The 23,472-nt window shown below is 35.2% G+C and overlaps 1 pseudogene; it reads left to right on the top strand.

The window, feature by feature from the left end:
* The first annotated feature begins 16,826 nt into the window (after nt 1-16,826).
* LOC149238960 (uncharacterized) overlaps nt 16,827-23,472 on the top strand; it is a 159,808-nt pseudogene continuing 153,162 nt past the window's right edge.

Below are 23,472 nucleotides of genomic sequence, written 5' to 3'. Positions count from 1 at the left end.
CTGAAGTGTTAGATAATATATGAAGGTTATGAGCTTCTGATGGTTGCTTGATCTGATCTAAGGATGCACCCTTGTGGTTGATGATGGTTGATGGATCGGGATCAAAATGCCTTAAATGTTTATCATTATGTAGTTTGATCATGGATAGTCTAGATCTAAATACCGACACATGTTTTATTCTGTAAATGATATGATCTGGGTATGACTGAAGTCTGGAATGTCTGTGAAGTTTTAAGTTAGCATTTGTAGATATGTACGCTATTTCACTTTGGTAAAAGCACATATACATGCTGGTTCAACACATCGAAGTAGCATATACCTTATGAACTATGATGTTTGAAGTTACAGTTGGTTCTGGTTGTTGATGCAGAGTTCTAGGTTTTGCTTTATGTTCTGGTGACAGTGTTCAGATTGATTGATTGTGATTTGCTTCAGTGGTGATGGATGAGATCTAGTGATGGATCAGGATCATAATGACTAATCATTGTGATCTGATGGGCTAGATCTGATTGTTAACACATGTTTTATCCTTTATATTTGATGATCTGGGTATGTCTGAAGTCAGGAAGTGCAACGAAGTTATAAGTAAGTATTTGCAAATCTATACGCTGGTTCGCTTTGATGAAGTTGCGTATACATGCTGGTTCGGCTATTCCAAGTTGCGTATACACTCTGATGCATGTTTTTGAGGTTATAGCTGGTTCTGAATGATGATGCAGTATTCTGGGTTCAGATCTGTGTACTGGTTACAATGATCTATCTGTTCTAGTGGATTTGTTGAAGTTGATTAAGTATGAATGAATGGTTGATTTAGTTGTGTCATAGGTTCAAAAGTTGTCAGTGATTGATTGATTTTGGTTGATTCAGAGAGTGAAGATTGAGTTTCAGTGATTGGTTGATGCAGATGTAGTTGATGGTTGTATTGCAATGATGATTGATTCTAAGCTTCAATGTTGTTGATGGGCCAAATATGAAAATTGGATGAAACAAGGCCTTCATGTGTATTGTTGTGTACCAGGAGCATCCAGTCTGAAAATTTATGAAACGTGGTCCTTGGAGGAAGAAAGAAGGTCGTAGACTACTGTTGGTCAGCGCCTATGTACTAGTAAACATATCGGCTAGTACAAAAGCTAGGGGGTTGTAGCTCCCTTCCAGTAGATGCTAGAGAATGAGAGAAGGTTGTAACCTTATGCAGGTAGAAGCCTACATACTGGTATGAGTTTGCACCAGTACAATGTTGTAAACAATTTTTCTTATTATTAAAAGAAGACAGAGATGATAGCAGCAGGTGGTTTTCACCCACATTGGGTTTCCACCTTAAATCTTGGTGTTCATGTGTGTTGCTTATGTGTTATGCTTTATTCTTCTTTTACTGCACTGTCTAATAAATCTCTGATATATTGGTTTAAGCTCAACACATGATAAACTATCTAAATCACAAGTTCTCTGCATATACGCTGGTTTCTTTAAGCACAGTCGCATGTACACGCTAATTCACTTCACTAAAGTAGCGTATATAAATCTTTTTGGGAAATAAAATAATTGATCTGATAATACTGATTCACCCCCTCTCAGTATTATTTCCAACAGTTAATACAACTCTAGAGCTCTTTTTCAAGTTAGTTAATCGTATTCAGAAGCATGCATGTTTTAATCAATTAATTGCAAGCATACAACATTTCATATGAACATGAGAAATTTCATATTCTCTACTAAAAAACATAAGTTCTCTTAGCAAATGGACTAGTACATTCCTCGACCATAAAAATCAAATGAATGAGCATAAACACATAGTTTGAACAAGTTATTGGACAACATAATCCAAACCTTCATTAGATTCATAACATATAATATATCATGCCAATCATGAGCATAACAATGATCTTCATGGTTCATACATTCAATACCATTTAAAGATATACAAGAGCTCATACTGGACATATTCAATTCATGATTCAAACACATAAACACAATAGAATTATCTGAGTATTTTAAGATGGCTAGAAACTGAAGGAGGGACTTCTACTCTCCACCCAACCATAGGTAAACTACACCACAATTTTCTTGCAGTTGACCCACCCTGAGCCGAATCCAATGCATAAGGGAATGATTTCTTACGGAAAATCACATCCAAGAATTTGGTTAAACACACAAAATGTGTAGTCCACTATCTAGGTGGTTTATCAACTCCCAATAGTAGTAAGCACCATAATGACCCACTCTTCCTTTTAATTTCATTCACCAGGATTCACATAAGGTTCAAATGGGGTATTTTTCAGTACCGGAGTTAGAATCCACAATCCAGGTGATTTATCAACTAACTTTTAATAGCAAGCACCATATATGTCTACAATCCACTATCTAGGTGATTTATCAACTGCCCTTTAATAATAAGCACCACAATTACCCATAATGCCTTGTATAGGTGGTTTATAACATATACAATAAGCACCACTATGGTTCAATCATCCATTGAGCCTCCCATGAACCACATAGGCTTATACAACACAGTCCAATGGCATGACACAATTCATAGGGAAATCACCCAAGGTTAAGAAGGCGCATTGCTCATTCTAGGAGTTGGAACCCACTATATAGGTGATTTTTAAACTACAAAACACACACCATAATGATTCAATCATCCACTGAGCCTCCCACTGACCACACAAAATTAGACTACCAGTCCAGTGGCCTCTAACATAGTTCATAGTGGATATGACCCAAAGTTAGTGAGGTCTAATTCATGCACAAGCTTAGCAATGAACTATGACACTATTATGTTTTCTACTATCATTTCTCTTATAGCTCCATGTGTCCCTCGATCAACATCAAGTGCCCTCTATCCTTTAGTGAGAGAGAAAGAGAAGAACACAAAGAAACTTTAACTAACAAGAGCCCTTCCTTTGCCACATGTTTTTGTTTTTTTTATGTGTTTTAATATTTTTTTTTTCTTCTCCAACATTTCATTGTATCCCCTCATGTCAGCCTCTGGATGTGCATTCTTATTTTGCGTGTTTTTTTTTTCTTTTCTTATTTTTCTTGTCTTTCGCTCTGTCTATTCCCAAGAGGCCCTAGGTTGGTCTCTTGTATCCCATAAGGGAATGGGCACCGTCCTACTCCATTGCCTCCAATAACATCACTTAATTCGTCTCATTACATTCATGTCAGGAGTTGGATCTCCCTAGTCGTATCTAATCAATTTTCTAAGAGGAAGTGGCTTGACCTGCATGCCACTAGCGGTTCATTAACTTCATTAATTTCATGTAGGGATGGTTTCATGTTCTTTCAAAGGCATGCAATCTAGCTCTCCCTTAGATAATGGATTTGTAAGGTCATCCCCCCTTCAGTCGACCATAACAATAATTAATTTCAAGTGTTTCAAATACACAATCAATTGACCAACCATGGATCCTATGCTAATACTAGTATTACATAATCATATTTACAAAATTTGGGTAAAATGAAATGGTTGTCACAATCAAGACCAAATGTTTCCTAACATTAATGAAGGGTGAGCCACATTCCACCACAACATAGGCTTAATTATCCATGCTATAATTTGTAATTGGCCACCCTAGAGCTTGATCAAGAAGCCATGATGGAACTTCTCACTCAACATTACAGGGTGGAGTCATGAAGGCCATTCTCCTTCATCAAGTCAAACTCATCATTTTCTCTTGAAATTATACTAAGCCTAGAGTTTATCCAACTCTTATGGGTTTTTTTTCTAGCTATCCTTCATAAAAAGCACCAAAAGAGAAATTCTCTCTTATACTATCAATGATGTAAGGATAAAATCCATTCTCCTTCAACCATAAAAAAATTAATTTTAGGCCTTTTGACCTATTGAGCTAGGTCCTATTCTTAGTCTTAGTGTGCCACTATGGGATTTCATAGCATAGAGGGAGTCCTTCATCGATCCAACAATTCCTTGGCACTTCCCCCTTCTAATTTTGTATACCAGATAAATTACTCAACATTTCCTATCCCTTTAGATCAGGTTAAAAACTTCATTATTGACTTCTCTCACCAAACCAAGGGAATCATAATAATTTATAAGTTACTATGCCTCAAAACCCTCATGCCTTTTATTTTCGTTGACATGAGAGCATCCTCTACCATGTTTTTGGATGCTCACACCCACCCTATCTATATTTCACTAATGAATGCCTTTCCTCTTTTTCCCTCCCTTTGTCTCTCTTGCACTCTGTGAATGCTTGTCTCTCTTCCTTTTTCTCTTTCCTTCATGGGTTTCTTCTTTGACGGTTTTCATATCATATCTCCCCATTATCATCAGATCATAAGATTTTGACTAGAATTCACCCATATTTTGGATGAGACAGTTGAGGTACAACCCAACTACTTCCATAAATATGGAAGCTATTTTTGGACCTTTCGATTAGTTTTTTTTTGGGGAAGTTGAAAATCTTAGACTTTATGAATATTTGGCTCATTCAAATAATTTATTCACAAGGGTTAATTCCATTAATCCATTTGTTCCCCCCCCCCCCCCCCCTTTGATGGCTTATCATGGTTCATAACAACACTCCACCTCTTCATCAATTGTTATTAAAATACAATTACAATTATTCCAAGTCTTGACCCATTTACTTTTACATGCCCATACAAATGTCATTAACATAATTAATTACAATTACAATATCTGTGAGGGATTAGAGACTAAGGGTGTTATATTCCTTCATACAAGTATCTTGGAATTGATATCCATCATAGGTTCAGTTAGAATTAAAGAATTATGAAAAGGATAAATGGAGAATGGAAAGCTTATTACAAATATGAAAAAAAAAAAAAACATTTTTGAGCCTCTCGTCACTCCTATTATTTTATATGGATTTGAGGTTTGGAGATGCAATATATCCAAAGATTCATGAAGGAAGATAAAAAAAGTTCCAAAAACAATTTATAACCTATAATCTAAAGATTAAAGGAATCACTCTATCCCATCTTCCTCACCGAAGTAATCCTTTCTCCCATTGAAAGCATAGCTATGATTAGGTATTTTATGTAGAAGAAGAGGTTAAACAACATGGGAGACAAGATTTCCTAAATTGCTTGTGACTTTAGCCAAAACGACCTTTGGCTCAAGTGGGGATGGCATAAGGATGCCCAATCTTGGATAAACCATTTGGGATAAAGGGGGATATCATTTCGTAGAAGAAGGGTAATATTAAAAAGTTTATTACATCAAAATTAAAGTAGAAATTGTGGGGTGATAAAGAGTTAGAGGGAGAAAGGAAACTAAGATGTTATAAGAAGGTGATCAAACCAAATCTTAAAAAGGTATCTTCTTGTGTTGACTTGTGAAAAGTTGAAAATAACCATCAATAAAATAAGAACAAATTCTCACGTGTTCTTGAGTGAAACCGAGTGTTGGTTAATTCCAAAAACCTCATGGGATGAAATAATATGTCACCTTTGTGACACTAAAAAGGTTGAAGATTGTCTAGGTAATTTCTTACCTTCTTAAGGTTCAAAAAACCTTATTAGAGGATAAAAATAAAATCCTAAAGAATTTCAAATAATTTTTTACCTTCTTAAGGTTCAAAAAAATATATTAATTATTAGTAAAATTTAATCATCATCATTATAAAATCTGAAAAATTTATTACATATATTGTTTATTAAATTTTATAAATTTTGCATACTTAAATTTTATAAATTAATTTTACAACATAATCCCTCCCCACACACATATATCATTTTAGAATTAAATCATTTACCTTTTTCATTGGATATGACTTAGAAGTTGAAATCAAGTAGCCATCATAAAAATCTCACATATAAGTTACAAAGTTTAATGATATTTATATGCAACACCAATTTGATTAAATTAGTATTTCCATTACAAAATAAAACATAAAACATAAGGTAAGGAGTTTAATGATTGTATGCAACATCAATTAAACAATCAAATAAATTTATGTGACATCAAACTGCTGAAAAATGGTAGTATGCATAGTACAATTGAATCTCCCTTTCATCATATATGATAGTATACTCTGCAAAAATAAGATATAAGTAATTGAACAAGATTAATAGCTAGGACACAACATTGTAATTGTTTCTGCAATCTGTCACCTCTTTTGGTAGCTATATGCTATTAGGATTGAAGCATTGCGGGGTCCACATTTTAATGTTATTTGAAAACACTTTGTTTCATATTTGCATATTATCTCCCCCACAAGTGATGGAATCAAGCCACTGAAGAAAACTCTCGATAATTTGGCCAAATTATGTGTCAGTTCATCCAAAGAGGAGTCTGAGGAAGATTGATATACAAGATGGTTGAAAAGTTGATTGCCAATGATAAAATATCAAGTGATATGTATGCAATGAATGGGATTTGAGTCCACATTCTTGAGTGAATGGAATCGATTCAATTTCCAAGCTTTTTCGATTTTCGGTTATTGGTTCAATGTTACATTGCAGAGTGTAGATCCAACTGGGAATTTGTATCTATTTAATGTACATAATCTCCTTGGACAGATCATAGCTGCACTTAGTTACTAGTTCAAAATGATTCGATTTGTTATCAAATTTAAATTGGTATGCTTTAGTTGTTATAAAATGTCCACGCCCATGATACAACAAACTGCTAGAGTCAATCGAGCGATGGAATCAAAGATGCCTTAGTTTTAGCTGCAACAATCATCAGCGTAACTATGGGTGTAGTAGGCTCCACCATTGCTACATACTTCAGGCATAACTCCCATGTCTAATGATATTATAAAAATTGCAGGAGCAATTAAGATTGGTCACAGATTCTCATTTTAATATCGATGGTTGTTTACATTTTTAGAGACCAAGGAATCAAGATCGTAGGCACTGGATCAAAAGAAAATGTAGGTTTTACATGTAATATGTAGTGCTTTATATGTTATGAAAGCGATGAAAGTTTGCAGAGGAGAGAATTGTTGAGGAAAGCTTGGACAGGAGATCAACGCAGAGTGTGGATGAGAGCTTGCAGAAGCTTTCAATTGATAAGGGAGTGTGGTAAATGTTAATGATAATGATAAGCTCAAGCAAATACTAATATTCATTTCCGCAATGAAATATTTCTATTATTGGGTAATAAAAACATTTGAGATATTTCTATGGATTCACTTTTTAATATTGATGGTTGTTTACACTTTCATAGACCAAGGAATACAGATCATAGCCACTTGATCAAAAGAAAATGTAGGTTTTACATGTTATATGTTGTGCTTTACATGTTATGAGAGCAGTGCAGAGGAGTGCAAAGGAGAGCTTGCAGAAGCTTTCATTAGATAAGGTAGTGTATGGAATGTAAACGATAATGATAAGCTCAAGCGAATATTAATAAAGTCATTACCGCAATGAAATATTTTTATTATTGGATAATAAAAACATTCAAGATAAGTGTGCAACCGTGAAAATAATATTGTGGATTCTCTTTTTAATATTGATGGTTTTTTATACTTTCAAAGACCAAAGACCAAGGAATCAAGACCGTAGGCACTGGATCAAAAGAAAATGTAGGTTTTACATGTTATATGTCGAGCTTTACATGTTATGAGAGTAATGCGAGTTTGTAGAGCAGAATTATTGTTTATTTTCTAGCAAATGAAAATGAGTTCGACCACAAGCATGGTTAGCTATTAATCTCTTCTAAACAATTATAATAATTCTATCTTATAAAAAAATGAGGTAATCTCTAATCAATAGTAGAATAAAGTAGAATAATCTAATGTAATCGGTGATGCTGGTACCCATTCTTCATAATAACAAAATAAAATAAATCGTTAAGTAATTCAAGTTAACGTTATTGTTGGAATTTTATTTAGTTCTGTTTTATGGTCTATGATTTATTTCTTAAACAAAAGGCTAAATATTGAAGATTTAAAGTTGCATCACATGAATCGTTGATCGTTGTAAAATACATGTATTTATTTATGACCTTATAAATCAATCCAATAACTATATGCAAAATCAAATAATTTATAACAACAATGTTATGGAACGATATTATTAATCTCTGAATTTTAAGTTTGAAATAATGAAAAAGAGTATACATTTTGCGAAGGAGAGCTTGTGGAGGAGAGCTTGCGGAGTACTGCCATTGGATAAGGGAGTCTAGGGAATGTTAACGATAATGATCAACTTAAGTGAATATTAATTAATTCATTTCTGCAACAAAACATTTCTCTAATTGGGTAATAAAAGCATTCAAGATAAGTTCCCAATCTTGAAAACAGTACTGTGGATTTTGTTTTTAATATTGATGGTTGTTTACACTTTCAGAGACCAAGGAATCAAGATTGCAGGCACTTGATCAAAAGGAAACGTAGGTTTTACATGTTATATATTGTGCTTTACATGTTGTGAGAGCAATGCAAGTTTGCGGAGAAGAGAAATGCAAAGTGAGGATGACAGAAATGCAGAGTGCGAAGGAGAGCTTGCAAAAACTTTCATTGGATAAGGGAGTGTGGGGAATGTTAACGATAATGAATATTAATAAAGTCATTTCTGTAACGAAATATTTCTATTATTGGGTAATAAAAGCATTCAAGATAAGTGCGCAATCATGAAAACAATATTGTGGATTCTCTCTTTTATATTGATGGTTGTTTGTTTACACTTTCAGAGACAAGGAATCAAGATCGTAGGAACTTGATCAAAAGAAAATGTAGGTTTTACATGTTATATGTCGTGCTTTACATGTTATGAGCGCAATGCAAATTTGCGGAGGAGCATTATTGTTTTATTTTCCATCAGATCGACCACAACCATTGTTAGCTATTAATATCTTGTAAACGGTTATAATAATTCTACCCATACGAATGGAATACATAAGAATAATTCCATCTTGTAAAAAAAAAGATAATCTCTAGTAAATCATAGAATAAAGTCAAATAATATCATGTGAATTGGTGATGTTGGTATCCATCCTTCACAATAATAAAATAAAATAAATCGTTAAGTAATTCACATTAATCGTTAAATAATTATGTAAATGTTGGAGTTTTATTTAGTTTTATTTTATCATCTATGATTTATTTATTAATCAAAATACTTAATATTGAAGATTTAAAGTTGCATAAGATGAATCATTGGTCGTTGTAAAATAGATGTATTTATTTATGATCTTATAAATCAATCCAACAACTATATGCAAAATTAAATAATGTTATAACAACAACATTATGGAACGATATTATTAGTCTTTGAATTTTAATTTTGTGATATCCCTGTCCTTGCATAGTGCTTTCATTAGATAAGGGAGTGTGGGGAATGTTAACGATTGTAATATCCCTGTCCGTAAAACTCATTGTGAAAATATTATTAATGTATATGTTTAACGAAAATTAATCATCAATAATCCGTTAGGGTTTGAGATGACTTATAACTACATTCATGATTTAATAATGTAAAATATTATGATGATTAATGCTTAACGTTTGATGCAATGGTTGGCCATCAAGAACCGTTGTGAATTGGTTTCAAATGAAGAAAATGTTTCACATATGGTGCAGGCATGAGAAGGAAAGATCTAATATTTTAATGCTCTTCCTCTATGTATTGTGATGGAAGTGTCGTTGCATCTAGAGAGTTGATCTCCTAAAGACAACATTGTATCTGAACAGTGAACGACGAACCCAGGAGAAATCCATTGGTTGTGGGTCCGCTGTTTGTGTTTTGGAGGGAATCGAATCAGGTAATTACAATGGAAAGCAAGGCCAAGATCGACATTACCCCTATGAGTGTCGATATTGTGGGCTTAAGTGACCAATGCAAATTGAAATTGCAGAGAGAGATAAAAATCTTTGCCAATCTTTTTGAAAGAATATATATAAAAGTGTGTGTTTATTTGGTCAGTTCTTGAAAATGAATGTGTTAATTTTGCACACTAAAAATAACTACTTTTCTTGGAAAAGAAAACATATTCATATGCATAGAAACAATAGCTATTACATTAATTTTCATGGAAAAGAGAACATGTTTATATAAAAAAAAATTCTATTGAGTTATATTTAAAAAAAAAAACATATGCATTCCATGCACAAAATAATAAGTTCTCTTCTAGATCTCTTAAAAAAGAAATTTATATGCACATAAAATAATGCATATGAATGTCGTTTGCACAAAAGATTAGCCATGATTAGTAAATGAAAGCATATGCATTCTTGTGCATGAAATAAGAGTCAACGTTATTTTTTTAAAAGGCTACATATGAATCTCATGCATGCTAATTTTCGGGAAAAGATTACGTGTTGGGATACAGGTGAAAAGCAACTATTGTGTTTGATTTCATGAGGGAATGTGTGAATATGAATTTGCATGGAAGAAATAATTATTGTGTCAGTTCGCGGAAAAGAAATATATATTTGAAATAATTATTATGTTAGCTCTCGGAAAATAAATAAATATATATTTGCATGCAGAAAAATAAATAATTATTGTGGTAATTCTTGGAAAAAAATATTGCATGCATACAATAATAATTATGGTATTAGATTTATTTTAGAAAAGAACATGTATATGCAAGTATGAATAATAACTACCCTGTTAGGTTTTTTTTGGGAAAATAATGTAGTTGCATGAATGAATAATAGCTATTTTGTTACATTTTTTTGGAAAATAATATGTGATTGCATGCAAAAATATAAAGGTTATTGTGCTAAGTTTTCTTTAAAATATAGCTGAGTAGTTGGGCTGGTTGTTTTTTTTGGAAAATAACATGTGTTTTGTATAAAGAAATAATAGTTAGTGTGGTCTCTATTTGGGGAAAGATTTCCATCTTCTTGTGCGAAGAGATGGCAATACCCATGGAGATTCTTTAAAATTTTACCGTATTCTTGTGGGTAGAAGTAAAATAAGTATTTTAACTTATCCATGTGAGTTATGGATGGAAAGACAGTGTCATAACCATGCATAAGTAAAGATAAAAAAAGATGTTTTTGGTACTTATGTACTTTTAATTAATGCATGTGCAATGTTAATAAAGAGGTATGTCTCAATACTTTGTATGCGTTTTAATTATGCACATGAAAAGATGCTTGAAGCATAACTAGTAAAAGATTTATTATTTGGATGTCAGAGTTTGCTGACAATAGTAATTGCAGGAAATGATTGTAACTCATGCAAAGGACAAATTATATTTAACATTATGGAAAGCAAAGATCTAGTGGTCCATGCAAATTGAAGAATGTCAATTGCAGGATAATCCATTGATGGAAACAACTAGGCCACAAAGACATAATGTTCGAGGATTTGTGGGTAAATGATACCATTATTAATGTAACAAATTATATCTAGTTACACTGTATTTAAGATGGTATTTCTTTGTAGTAGTTTATGACAATGGTCAAGGGATGGAATATCTTACAACCATTGAGTGAGGGATGAACACCCTCAAGAGACGTTTAATAAAATTAAACCTTTGTCTTTGTTGGTTTTTCCTACGAGGTTTCTAGGGTAAATCGATGTTCAATGATGTGTTGCCTATTGTGCCATTCTAATGTGGTTGCTTCTTTACATGATGTTGGAAACTTGACTAAATTGAGAGGGGGGGTGAATCAGTTTAGTATATTCAAGGACATTAAAATTATTTTTTTTAATCTCATTAATTGATACATAACATGAGAAACTTAACAAATAATAACCAACATATGAATACGTGATCAACAAGTAATAAGAAATCCAAACCAGATACATGAACACATAATAACAACACACATTGACACCAGATATATGTGGAAACCCATAAAGGGAGAAAACCACAATTTTACTATTTTTTTGATGCAAAGGAAAGCTTCTACTCCTTATTACATCTGCTTTCTATAGGCCCCAACCTATAGGAGGCTGCTATCTCTATTTTATGCAAGCTGCAACATGCAAGGAAGCTCCAACTCCCATATATTTTATGTAGGCTACAACCCACAGGAGGCTCCTACCTCAACCAACTCCAATTGGATATTTATCAAGCTTCAACTTGAAAGGAGACTACTAGCCCCTTATGCAAACACGAAATAACAATGTACTGGTTTACGTGGTCATAAAATTGCATATCCCCATATTCATTTTTACATCTTCTTCCTTCCAAAGCTACTTCACATCAGCTTCATAAGTGCCAGGTAACTAATGCATAATAGTTCAATTAGCTCCCACACATTCATCCATTCTCTAACGTCCCTTATGCCTTCAAAAATCACATCTTTTATAGAGATAGATTTATGGCTATTTGTATCCCACATACGAATATGAAGTGAGTAGGTTTGACTCTTTGCCTTCCACTCATTTGTTTCCAAAAGAATCAGATCTTGAATATTAGAACAAAAATAAATAATTCATCCAATATTAATTTCAACCACATGTAAACATTAAATCAATCAACCTCATGCCAACATCAAATACCAATCTTTCTCATTAATGCATCACAACAATCTTTGTCTTTTCCTTGGAGTCTTGCCTTTGCATCACAACAATTAAGCTTAATGAAGAATTTTACATCACAAAAAATTCTTTAATATAGTAACCTCTGCAACATTATCAAAACATTTTAATGTATCACAACTCTTCCTCCTTCTGCTCCTTGGTCTTCTCTTACTGCTTGGTGCTCCTTGTGTTGTTGTTCTTTGTGCTTGTTGCTCCTTTGTTTGCTGATTTGAAACTATAATAACATATGTCTACCTATGCTTATTTAGCATTGATTGCAACCATGCATGCTTGTTGTTGCTCCTTTCCTGCTGCTGCTTTTGCATCCCTTGCTACTCCTTGTGATGCTCCTTTCCTTGCTGCACATTTTCTGTTAATGACAATATTGCCAACAATCTGCCCCTTTGGTATTGATGGCAACACATTTTTCCTCCCCCTTTCATTCTCAAAAGTGTCTTCCTTCCTTTGATTACCTTCCCCTTTGACATCAATGGCAAGGGGGTTACAAATGTCTTGTAGCCCTAAAGAAAAAAACCTTAGTGTAGTGTAGCTATCATCATGTTTTATAACCTTCAATGTATTGTTATGCATGATTGAATAAATGCTACTCTAGATGGCTTATTAGGGTTCATTCATATTGGATGAATGTTGCTCCAAATTTAGCCCTGCTCTATATGACATGGAAACATTGTAAGAGCTGTTAAAAATATTGTTGTGAGAACACTCTGAAAGCAAGAATAATGTTGAGAGAACACTTTGTAAGGAAAACATGGTATGGTTCCATTTTATGACTATATATTTGTTAATTTTCCTTCAGATTCAGTTTTGTTTCCTTCAGATTCAGTTTTGAGCACATATATAACTGAAGCTTCTTTAATGTTTCAACACTGTAGTGTAGACCATATGAATGTTGCTCCAAGGAAATGTATGAAATGACAATAAATGTTGCTTCCAATTAATTGCAGACATGCCAATTATATGTTGCTTCATCTAATAATGCTGCTCCAGAATGATTTAATGCTGCCAAAGACACATTCAATGCTCAGAAACCCAATGCACAGTTAACGCCCATAAGGTTAAAGTCTGGTATCATGACTTCTATCCATAATGAAAAGGACATAATGCTTGATATTAAGGAATGATGGTATTGCATAGCTGGTATGCCATCTGCTATGATCATGTTTGATTCTTGCATTGAGCTCACAAAACTTGCAAAGTGAATAATTAGGTCTTTGTACTCTTAGCTGTAGCATAACAATTTTGCATTGTATGGCATTGCTGATGATCAATGCCAACTCTCAAGGGATGTGAATATACATCTTCGAATTTCACTAAATTAACTATAAAAGGCATGGAGTAGCCCAGGTTTCACTCCTAAAAGGAATGTAAGCAACCAAGAAATTGAACATGAGCTCTTGCGGAAACACCATGCACCTACAACAAAAATCAAAATGCCTTATTTTATTTCATTTTATTGTTTCCCTTCCATCTTACGTTCATCTTTGCATGATCTCAAGTTGTCATTTTTTAGGTTCCAAATGAAATTACTCACATAGATAACCACTGCCCTAAGAGTACTAAGAAAAATCTGGGCAAAGATGAAAAGCCATGGAATAGAGTAATGGAAAAGCCCAATTGCGTCCCAAATTTTAGTATCCTTTTTAATCTCCTTCCTTAACACATTAAAAGTTGGATTGAATGCATATGTGCATAGAGCCCAAAGAAGAATGAAGCTGAGAAGAATAACATTCAATCTATGAAAAGAGGAAATAGATAGGAAAGTGCAAAGAACATATCCGATGTAGATGATCAAGACAAAAGCACAAAAGCTTGAATAATTGAAGCTCCATAATGCAAGAGCAAGAACAGACACTAGAAAACGATATGTGAAGAAATTGATGACGACATGCTGGAAAATGACACCCTTTGCCACCTTTTCACTCCACATAGGAATGAATATTGATTTAGGAGGTGAAATTGATTACTGAGAAGGTAGAAGATGTTGTGTCATGTTATTGCCTGATAGTGACAACAGGTACTCATTGCAAGTTACTCTTGAAGTCCTTACAAAAGAAAACCTTACAGATTCCACTTCTTCCAAATCATGTAGGGCACTGCAAAGAAAAATATAGAATGTCAGAAGGGAAACTCCAGATATAATTTCTCGTCATCCCATGTCCCTTAACGCTTTATAGAGAAAAAGGTACTCAACTGCTATTGAAATTGGTGTTGGAAAATGAATTGGAAGCTGGTCAGAATATAACAGGAGAATGTTTAATGCAGTGTATGACAGGATCAGTCTCCAACACTGAGATAGATCAAACATATTACTTTTCAAACACCAATGAAGCAGACCAATGCAGCTACACATAAACAACAGGAAAGAGACCCAAGATGGGTGACTGACACCCACCAAACACTGAAGGGAAGGTAAGAAGAATGAAATATTCTGGAGTTGAGAAACATTTCCAAAACATAGAAATTGATAAAATTATATTTCTCCAAGAAGATTCTTGAAGTGGTAAATGGTTTCTTTCATCGATCCATATTGCAACAACAACAACTAACACAACTGTTAGTTGTGTGGCTAAAATAACATAAATGAAGTAAGTTCCTTTCCATGGGTTGAACCTTGCAACTCCAATGATATTTTCCCACCAGAGCCTTGAAGTGCTCCATTCCTCTGTTTTGACAGAGCATGCAACATAAAATCCAATTTCAGCAAGAACAACAAAAGTTTCCAGTAAGATGACAAAGAACAATATTTCCTCTCTCCTTGAATGTTGACCTTGTTGAGAAACATTGTACCGCACAATCAAGAAGAAAATCATAAATAATAGTGAGATCAAACTCTAGTCAAGCAAGACAACTGTCAGAAGTAGTAATGGGACGATTGCCCCAATGTTTGATGCCCTGATAATTTAATTACACTTCTTTGTCCATGTTGCTATAATTTGTTCAGTAGGCTTATAGATAATATGCAAGAGTAAAATATACAAGAACTAGTCGTCGAAAAAAGAATATGAGCAAGGAAGGCATGTTGCAGTTCGCAAAAGAATTAATAAAAAAATCGATATAAAGAAGATCCATTCAATTACACTGGAATTCAGAATCGCTGCAATGATATCTTGCATTTAAGCACCAAAAATTTTAAATCCAGAATTCTTTCCAGGTAGATCTAAATGAATACTGGATGCTACGAGGGTTCTATTGCTCAACATGTATTTCTTTAAACTTGAATTAAGCATAGATCCAATTCATCAGAATTTAAACTTTCATTGCTAAAGTGCTTGCGAGATTGGGAGATAATTCACATCACTGAGCCATCAAGGATAAGCTTCGGATAATTTTGTAGTAGCCTTTTAGATCAAAGTAACTCGTATTGTACAGGAGAATTCATATTTTTGTTGAACGTATCTGGAATAAAAAGTGTTTCTAAACTCTGTCAGATTATTATTAGCCTTAGATCGATTACTTGCATTACCGTTATAGCTTGTATTGCAGTTACTGTAGAGTAAAGGAGATCTGAATCACATAGATAATTCTCATTATAGTTGTGCCAAGGATTCATATTACTGTCAGAGGACCATCAAGCTGCAAGGTTTTGCATACAAAGACACACACATATAATCTATGAGCATATTATTTAAGCCTATGTCAATTAATATTACATGCCGAAACTAAGTTCAAAATAAGTTTTGACATATTTCCAAGTTCAAACTGCCGTGACAAGAGGTTGTCATCCAATTGACAACCCACTTTAATGCCTTCCTCCTGTTTGATGAAGCATGGCATCAATCTCATCCTCGTCTTCCATTTCAAGTTCTTTAGGAGTTTTCTTCCCTCTTAAATGCCTCCCATCAAACAGAAAAACTATGGAGTTAAAGTAAACAGATTTCCTATCACAGTAAACATTCATTAACTTCATTAGTTGAGTACTACGTTTGATTTTGTAGAATATTTCATTTCCATCCTGGCCCTTGACCTTGAGAATATATCCATGAGCTTCTTCTCTTCCTCCAAGCTCATCGCACTAGCACCCTGGTTTTCACCTTTGTCAAGGCCAAACATAGCTGGTTCTTCTGCTACAATAATTTTTGCAAAACAAAGAATTGAAAAACTCACTCAGAGTTGCTAAAATCGGTGGCCGAAATTCAAATTCATATCTCCATTTACCTTTGATATATAATTCCACCAATTATAACGAATACCATAGTAACAGATTCCCTTTGCTTGCAATTACAACGAATTCCCTGACCCGCAATTATAATGGATTCCCCTGGGTGATAACGAACTGGCTCTGTAGGTGGCACTGAATATGTAACTATTCTGAATACGCTGAAATTTCCAATATTAACTTGCAAATATTAACATTCCAACTCCTCCAATAACCCGTTATGTTGTTATTAATGTGTTGGGCACATAATGCATTCATAACGTGCGTGTCTATTGCGTCTACGGTTTCCTCTGGCAATGTAAGTAGAAATAATCCTTTGAGATAAAATATGATCTTAACGAATTGGAATAATCTTCATGATGCCATCGCCAGAGTCTTCATTTGCAACATTCTATAGAGACCATTTGCAACGTTCTGGAGAGAATGTTTCATAATTTATGAATCATGCAACATGTATTGCAGTGCAGTGGCAGCGTTCTTAATGTTCTGGAGGCTAGAACCTTTGATATGACACTGAAATATGCTTCAACGTTCTTTGCAGCATTTTCAGTGATGCCAGGTGTGTAATCCATGCAACTCAAAGGTAATGGTCTGCATGACGTTGCTCCGAGGTAGACGCAACTCAAGGTATCATACTGTAACACAACTCAAAAATATAACACTGCCTACTTCAGAATAAGAACACTCCATGTGTCAATGATAATAACGCTTTGAATTCTTCAGAATAAGACAAATTTGGATGCTCCAGAATAATAACACAACCTCCATATCTTCTCCATATCTTCAGAATGTCGTGCATGCCATGTATTGGTCAGTGGTGAAATATCACGCACAAATCTCTTTTCCAGCAGAGAATTAGGTTGGGGTGGAGTTTTTTTCGGAAGAATTAATTTGTTCTCAATTATCTCAACCATCATAATCCCTAGTAACCGCGGGGATCGATGGTGGAGGTCTCTAGGACGAGAACTTGATGATTTTTGAAAAGCTTGAGCCGGGCGTTGTGAATTTTGTGTTTGAAGAGGGTATTGGGGACTCATTTCCTATATCATAGTTTTATCCTCACCACTGTTGAATGCTCCCTCGAGATAATATCAACTTATGACTTCTATTTGAATCCCACTCTGGTGGTCAAGCAATACAAGTTCTAGTGTTTGATCACAAATTTATTCGTCTTTGGGAAAATGGATTTGGACTTTCTATTCCACATGTTTTTCGGCTCAGTATTGCAAACTCCTTGAAGAGAAATCATTCAGGGGAAGGACTGCATACCTCTTCTATATGCTGTTATTTGGAGGAACCATGTTAACTAACGAGCGACATGATCCCATATCTTTCAGAGTCTTTTTCCAAAATCTTATTTCTTAGAAACTCTTTGATGTTTATGATGGTTTACGTGTGGAGTAAACAAAATCCTTTTGTCCATATGATTTTCCTTGGTATTTTCACATTTACTGCACCATACTTACCATGGGTGCTTCTTGGATTCTCTATACTTGTTGGGAGTGCTACAAGTCAATTTGGGCATATCAAACCCAACTTCCAGATCCATATTATTAGGGTTCATCAAGCGCTAATTCAGTTGCTTTCATTCCCTAATGAGGTCAACCTACTTCATGCTTGCTTCCCAAGAGTTTCCATGACACCATTCATCCAAAAAGTGTCCATAAGGAGATTAGCGTAGGGAGCCTTCTATCAGGCTGCAATGCATTGCCGGAACTACATTGTCTGGGTGCTATGCGTCGCACCTAGCCTTTGTTTCACCTACAATGAGTGAGATTCATCGAATTTTTAAATGAATCCATTGGATTCCTTATCCAATGGATACTTCTGGAAGTTTCCAGGATGATTGAGCTCACATTTGGATGAGGAAGAGGATGAATGAACCTTAATCCATTATCCCTTCCTCCATGGAACCACTTCCCAATTTTTGCAAAGCATTCATGAGGGCCATTAATGGCTTAACCTCCTCCATTCAGCTATAAATGGACCAAGCATTCAAAGGCTTAGGGAGGTTGCAATTTCTTGAGCTAAGGAAATGTTGTTTGAATGAGATTAGTAAAAGTATTGTAATGATGTCGAAATGTTGCTTCATGAGGAGAGAAGGGTTTGAAACTGGAAGGATGACACTGAATCAAGCATGCATCTACATGGGTTGTAATCTTTCCTTCTATTAATAAATAATTCTAAGCTTTTTCCATTCATGGGTTTATATGATGTATATCGCGTTCTTGATTCAATGATATGTTTAGTCAAGAAATCATCATTATTGTATGCTTTGATGGGTTTCTGTCTCAGCTTGTGTGTAGGTACTTTCCAAGCGAGTTAAGTACGGAAAGGAGTGGTGAAATTAGTCAAAGGAGAGAGGGATCGAGCAAAAGTTACAGGTTGGTACCTTTGTTCTTCTTTCTCTTATCTGTTAACTATAGGAAAAGCAATGAATTACTTTTTTATTGTTTCTAGACTAGCTACTAGGTCTAGAGGGTTAGGCGTTTAAAGAACACTAAATTTACCCAAAACAAAATGGCAACTCTGCTGGGGAGTGATCCTATCCCTTATAGTAGCTTATCAATCTCTTAAAACACTTTGACACACTGTACCTTCTGCTATTCATCGAAATCAAGTTCAATTCATTGAAAATTGAGTCAGTTTTGAGTATAAAATTGTCATTATGTAATCAGCACACCTCTGTAAATGACACAGTGCACTGCATTGCACCTTCTTCATTGACACAGTGAGATGCATCACACTGTCCCTAACTTTGGCCTGCGCTGATCCCTTTAGGATCAGTTTTCCCATCCAGGAACTAAAACCTTTAGTCAATTTTCAGTTGTTTGAATTGCTTGTTGGATATAGATGAGGTTTTGTCTCTGAAAAAAGTCTTTGTTTCCTTGTTCTGACCTAATTTAGACTGGATTGTTGAATTTTTTTATGTATTTGTTTTATCATTTGCAGTCCATTATCGAAAAGTAGTTTCGATCGATTGTTTTGTCAAAAACGAAGTGTCGTAAAGTCTTCCTTCATAAATAATCGATTGATCTATTTGTGCATTTGGTTCATATTTTCGTTTAAAGTGTCGAAAATATTCGTTTCTTTAAAGTTGATAGTGTCATTTAGTCCTCCTTTCCATTTAATAGAAATTGTCATAAATCAACATTTTTTGTGAAAAGACATTTTGAATCGTTTGTGCATTAGTTTTTCTTATTGCATCATTCACATTAAGAGAAATTGAAAAGAAATACATGCAATTTGCATTTTGAAGTTTGTGAATGCTCAAAAGGAATGGTTTATGGAATTGCATTAGTTTGTGCTCTTTGTTGTTTGATCCAAAAAGTACATGTATGCTCTATCCCTCATAGCTAGGATTTTCATTGTTGAAAACAAATGGAAAGAGTGCTTCTCATTTTAGTTGCATTTTTAGGAATTTTGGAAAACATCTCGTGGTGAACCATCAAAGGCAAATCTTAAGCAAGATCAACCTAAAATTTACATCAATTAACCTAATAATGCATTGGAACATAACAAAAACATCTAGAGGTCTAGGCTAGAGACATGTTCTAGTGTATTTAAATCTAGTGGATGTCGTTTTCACTGAGGTTGGGTGATTCCTCCTCTCTGATTCGATAAGTGCTAGTATAGACTTGTGCTCCCTGTACCATTGAGTATATAGTGGGAGACCCAAATAGGTTGAAATCCTTTATCCCTAGGAAGCTAAGTCTGCTACCTTACCGATCACAATGCATCGAACACAGCATTCAGGAAGACTGGTTGCCGTACGGTAAATCCTTGGTAATTTCTCTTTCATTTACCACTAAGGTGTATATTGCAGTTTTGTGATTAGTTTGGTAAACCCTCTTGTATAGTATCTCCAGAGCAGTCACTTTCATTCCTTTTCGACTCCTTAAAAGAAAAGGATCATCTGAGCACTTGTCCTTTCAGGCTCATTAAACATCGAAAGCGACTAGAGTCATCTTTTGCTTTTTCTCGACTCTTTAAAAATGAAAAAGCGAAGTTGTGTTCCAGTGTTGTAAAAATTAATTGACCGTGGATAACATCCTCCACACTCACTCCTTAGTTGATCTTAGGTTGAAACATATGGCGACAAATCTGGAGTCCTCCGATCAAGGAATTCCTTTTGATGGGAATCCTAGTCCTTTTCCTCCATTTGGAAATATTGGTGCTCCATATATGGCTACATTGTCCCTTCCGGGATTTATCAATGGCTTTTCAGTATGGCTGTTTTCAACCTCCTTAGTTCAAAATGTCGTGATTTCTCCGTAATCGAGTACACCTCCAACTAGACAAAATCAACCTCCAGTTGATCCTAAAGTTGATGCTTTGCCTTCTTCCTCGGTTGTTTCTTCCTCCTCTTCTTCCTCTTCGCCTGATGAAAGTATTGGTACTAGTAACCAGGTGGCTAAGAAGAAGAAGAAGAAGCAAATTCAGCAGAGGAGCAACAAAGCAATGATTGCTTTGAATGCAACATCAGATGAGAAATCGTCCATCAAGCCTCACAAAGTTCGATATCCATGCAAAATTTGTGCGGGAGACCATCTTCTTCGAAATTGTCTTGATATTCCTCAGATATTAGAAGAATGGTCTTCACATTCACATCATCCTGTGCCATCAACTTCTGGAGATCATGTTGGTGACACACCATCAACTAGTGGCTGTAAAGATCATGGAAAGAAGGGAAAAGTTAAGTTTCCATGTAGGTTATGTGAAGGGAATCACCCCATTCACCTTTGTCCCTATTTGGATGAAGCTAAGAAAGTGTTGGATAACCATCCTGCTTCACTGTAGCGACTTCCATCTGGTTATAGGAAACTTTCCCTAAATCCTTCAATAGTTGATGAATTGATTGACTCAAATCAACCGTTGGTCAAAACCACTCTCTCTGAAAGTGAATCCTCTGAGTCTATACCCGACCCATATCAACAAGTCGAGGTAGCAGTTGACCCGATTTTACCTTCAGTAAATTGTACCTTTCCCGAAGAGAGTGAACATGATACCATTTATGTTCTTTTTGTTTCTTCGGATTCTAATGAGATTGGGGGCAATCCACCTGTTCCATCATGATAGGAGGAAAATCCTCTAGTTCTTGTAACTCAAGGGGTTAATCCTCCCGTTTTTACGGTACCCCCTCCAAGTAGTCTAGTCACTTCCTTTGATTGGAATTCACTGGCAGGATTTTGCCTTCCTTCTTATGTGCCTTTCCAGATCATAGTAAAGGTTTGTAATATGATTGTATCTAGCACTATTATAGTTGAAGGTGCATTAGTGAGTATCCTTTCCTCAACTTCTTGGCAAGTGCTTGGTTTGCCAACGCTTGTGCTTGTTACCCAGAATCTATTGGCTTTTAACAGAGGAACCAGTCGACCATTATGGATCCTCCCTTGATTACCCATTACTTTGGGAGGAAAAACCATTTATCTGAACGTGATGGTAGTCCCAGGATCTTTAGATTACAATTTACTTCTTGGGCGCAACTATGTTTATGACATGGGAGCTATTGTTTCAACACTCTTTCGAGTGATTTGTTTCCCACATGAAGGCAGAATTGTCATCGTTGACCAGCTTTCATTTCCTGGTTCAAATATGGCTCCTATTCAACCATCTTCCCTAAATGGACCTTTTGTACCAATGTTATCATCCCCGCAATGGGTTAATTATGTGGCAACTTGTTTCATACCTACATCAACTGACGATCAATTCAGTGATGTTGTACATCATGTAGTGGGGGCATTAGAACCAGATCTCTCCTTCATGACCTCTTATGAGTTGTGATTAAACCCGAGGATAATTAGTTGTCTTGTGTCAACCTCGTTAAAAAATGAAACAAGGAGTCCGAGGATAGTTTTTTGTCTTGTGTCAACCTCGTTAAAAAATGAAACAAGGGTCTACGAGGATAGTTCGTTGTCTTGTGTCAACCTCGTTAAAAAATGAAACAAGGGTCTTCGAGGATAGTTATTTTACTGTGTCAACCTCGTTAAAAAATGAAACAGGTCTCCGAGGATAGTTCATTGTCTTGTGTCAACCTCATTAAAAAATGAAACAAGAGTCCGAGGATAGTTCGTTGTCTTGTGTCAACCTCATAAAAAAATGAAACAAGAGTCCGAGGATAGTTCGTTGTCTTGTCTCAACCTCGTTAAAAAATGAAACAAGGGTCTATGAGGATAACTCTTTTACTGTGTAAACCTTGTTAAAAAATGAAACAGGTCCATGGTGATAGTTCCTGCTCTTGTGTCAACCTCGTTAAAAATGAAACAAGGAATTTGAGCAGAGTTTCTTGTCTTGTGTCAAGCTCATTAAAAAATGAAACAAGGACCCCTCGAGAAAAGTTCCAATTTGAGTCTTTGATTAGATCTCGTAAAATCCCAGTCGAGTCTTTCACTTTATCTCATAAAAGAACCTTCATTCCATCCACCTAATAGTAGTCTACTTAGGTGAATGTAATGAAGCTTGGGGGGCATGCACCTAATGTTAAAGTTAAGTTTCCCTGTAGGTTATGTGAAGGGAATCACCCCATTCACCTTTGTCTATATGGATGAAGCCAAAAAGGTGTTGGATAACCGTCTTTCTTCACCACAGTGACTTCCATCTTGTTACAGGAGACTCTCCCTTTCATCATGCTGGGGGCATGTAAACTAAATCCAAGCATAGTTGTTCATTTCAAGCTTGTGTAAAAATGAAATTGAATCCAAGCACAGTTCCCTATGGTTCAAGCTTGTCTAAAAATGAACCCATTTCCAGTTTAACCCTCGTGATTTCCATTCTATCAGCCTTTTCGTCAGATGAGCCTTGATTTTTTTCATCCCATCCCCACCATCTCTTTGGCCGATCATACACTTTCACTTGGTTGTTTTATCTTTTTGAGGGAT

Source organism: Pinus tabuliformis, chromosome 8, assembly GCF_031772625.1.
Source record: "Pinus tabuliformis cultivar Carrire ecotype Pingquan chromosome 8, CPIR1, whole genome shotgun sequence".
Lineage (NCBI taxonomy): Eukaryota > Viridiplantae > Streptophyta > Pinopsida > Pinales > Pinaceae > Pinus > Pinus tabuliformis.
This window is presented reverse-complemented; position numbering and strand designations above follow the sequence as displayed.